A 2940-nucleotide genomic window follows, 5' to 3' on the forward strand; every position below is an offset into this window, starting at 1 on the left:
CGTGAGACTATACTCCATGCTGAACCATCCGGGTATGGGATTGCCATTCTGGGAAATGCTCCGGGGGTGAAGAAGGGTGGTAGAGCATCACTATTGGGTGGAGAAATGGCTGGGTTGTGAGTGTGGTTATGGAGGTCTGGAGAGGGGGTGAAATTGACGGCATGGTTGGGCATGGGAATTTTGCTTGGGGTTGTCGGGAATGATGGGGAAAATATGAAAAAATATGGAGTGAGTGTATGGAGTGTTGGATAGTGATAGAATGAGTATCAGGAGCGTCAGCGGATATGTAGTGCGTGTTGGTGACCAAATTCTGCAGAATCCGACTTTTTGCGGTACACGGAGTTGTCCCCACAACAGTGTCTGGGGTAGAAGGGATCCGGATGTACCACCTGGCAGAGGGGCCCTCATGGGATGCAAACCGGGCGTGCATTGTAGGAGAAATAATGGCCACACTATGGAAACCCATTATGGAAATATGCCAGATAAATCACAAAACCTCATATGACAAGTAGATATGAGAAAATAGAAGGACCTGAATTTTAATGAATTTTACGAATTTTTACGAATTATTATGACTATACACGATAAATCGAAAGAAAGAAAAATAGCAAAAATACTTCAAGCTTACCATCAACGAGACGGAATTCTCAGGGGAATTTATAGCAAATATTAAACCAAGAATTAGGACAATCGACCAAGATTTGACTATAAAAATAATCAGAGAACCTCCACGGAAACTACTTTCCCATGTCTGCACACGTAGCCAAGGATGGAAGTACCACGGAACAAGGATTCCTCAGGAACTAATGCAAAGTTCAAAGTCGTGTTTATAATAGGAAATGTAGATGTCCCCCAAACGGACCCAATGAGAGTAATTACAGGGGAAACTACCCATAAATGACGGAGATATGACTAAAACTCCTGCAAAACGAGGACAATGTCTAAAAGGCAAGCACGAAGATTAACTAGTAATGACCGAGACAAGCTTGATAGCCCATTAGAAAGGAAGGGATCTAATCTTAATCCTCTCAAAGTTTCATAATAAAAGGATCATGTGTTAATGAGATATCCAATAACGGGAATAGTGACATCAAAAGTCCGAGCTCAGGGAAAAGACGATGTTTGCGTAGGATCCATAATCAAAACATACAACAAATTTACACGGAAATTATTAAAAATGGGGAACTATAGTTATGCAAATTTTCAGCCCAAACGGTCCAGCTGTTGTGAAGTTATACCCATGACGGGAATATAGAAATCCACATCATGTATAATGACACGTGAGGGTGGCGATGCGCAGGGAACCGGCCATCGGAACCGAGATCTGCACTTTGGCAGATCGCGAAGACCAATTTCCATCCAAATAAGGAAGAGCCCGGTCAAAACAAAGCACGGAAAGTGCAAAACAACCTTAGATCATGAGGGAAAAATCTGAAATAAATCACAGAAGCCCATATAAAAGAAATAAACACCCGCGCATATCATAAATCCCGAATAATTAAATGAAAACAGCGCCCGCATACAATTGACTATGGGAACAATGCACGTGATTACCGAATGTGTGCACGAATCTTTGCTAACTCAACAAATACCAGGAAATAGGACACAACCTTAGTACCATTGGAAAGGTGGGAATAAATAAAAATTTATGATACCAAGAACGTGAGAAAACATCCAGAAATGAATGAGATACAAGGACATGAAGTTAGAAACCTGAAAACGCGCGGGTGTCAGGGGATGACTCCTGGGTCCCCATGACCCTCCCCTATGGTCCACAGCCCCGAGGTGTAACCAGCCCTATCCAGGGCACAACCTACTGTGGGTAAGGAGATGAGAAGGAAGCTAACTTCTCATCTTCCCACAGTGGCCACCATATCAGGAAAACTTCCGGGGATACCCGGAAGTCACGTGGAGGCAGGATCCGGGGCCGGACCATGTGGTGCATGGAGCATGTGGCACGGGAATGCGCGCGGGAAGTGTAGTGGGTCCGGATGCGGGTCCAGGTCCGGGCTAGTCAGGGTGTGTGCCCTGACAGCGGGAAGACAGCTTCAAGAGGTCCAGAGTCCTAAATAAAATAGATAAAAATATGATATCTTCAAGGACAACCTACTATAACAACAAACAATACATATGGAGGATTAGGATGTGATAATACAAAGGGGAATCAGGGAATATGAACGAAATTCACGAAAACCACTAAACTACGATGGACCATGGCGGGAATTTTAGGGAACGATGTTCTAATGAAGTGGAGAGCTATAACACATTTGTTTGAGTAATTCTTGACTACTAGCAACTTTTTCTTTCAGTTTTAAACCTGAATAATTCACTCATTTATCATTTCAGTCTCATTTTAACTAAATGTCACTAAATAAAATTGGAATAAATCAGCTGAAGGTCTCAGCACAGCCGTACGCATAGTAATGCGAAGTTTGAATTCAGAATCATCGAGTCATAGCAAATTTAATGGTATATATAGGGAATTTGAAATAGGTAACTGCAACAAATACAGCGCAGCCAAGTTCCAATTAACCATTAAAATAGCTTAGGCGAGGGAGGACAATAAGAATTCTAGGCGCAGTCTGACCACAGTAGAACCGCAGTTCAGCACAGCACAAGTGCAGTAGAACTATAGCATGAAAATTTCATTTTTTATTCAGTTTGAGAAAAATACACTGTAAATAAATCCTGTAAATAGAAGGTAGAGCGTGAAAAAGGAAGGCGACCCAAGGAGTATAAAAGGGAGACCCTTTCTGCGACTTTTCGCCCCCCTTAGAGAAGTAAGAAAATAGAGTATTATTTTTCTCAAGCATTTCTGGTTGTCACTCCAGTGCAAAAAAGTGATATACAGTTAAGATTGCCACTGTAGTAAAAGGCAGCAATAAAGGAGAGAAATATTAAGTAGATATTTCAACAGGAGAGCTGGTTAACACTCCAGAT

The sequence above is a fragment of the Cantharellus anzutake genome, assembly GCF_015039405.1.
Source record: "Cantharellus anzutake strain C23 chromosome Unknown EI90scaffold_92, whole genome shotgun sequence".
NCBI classification, from domain to species: Eukaryota; Fungi; Basidiomycota; class Agaricomycetes; order Cantharellales; family Hydnaceae; genus Cantharellus; species Cantharellus anzutake.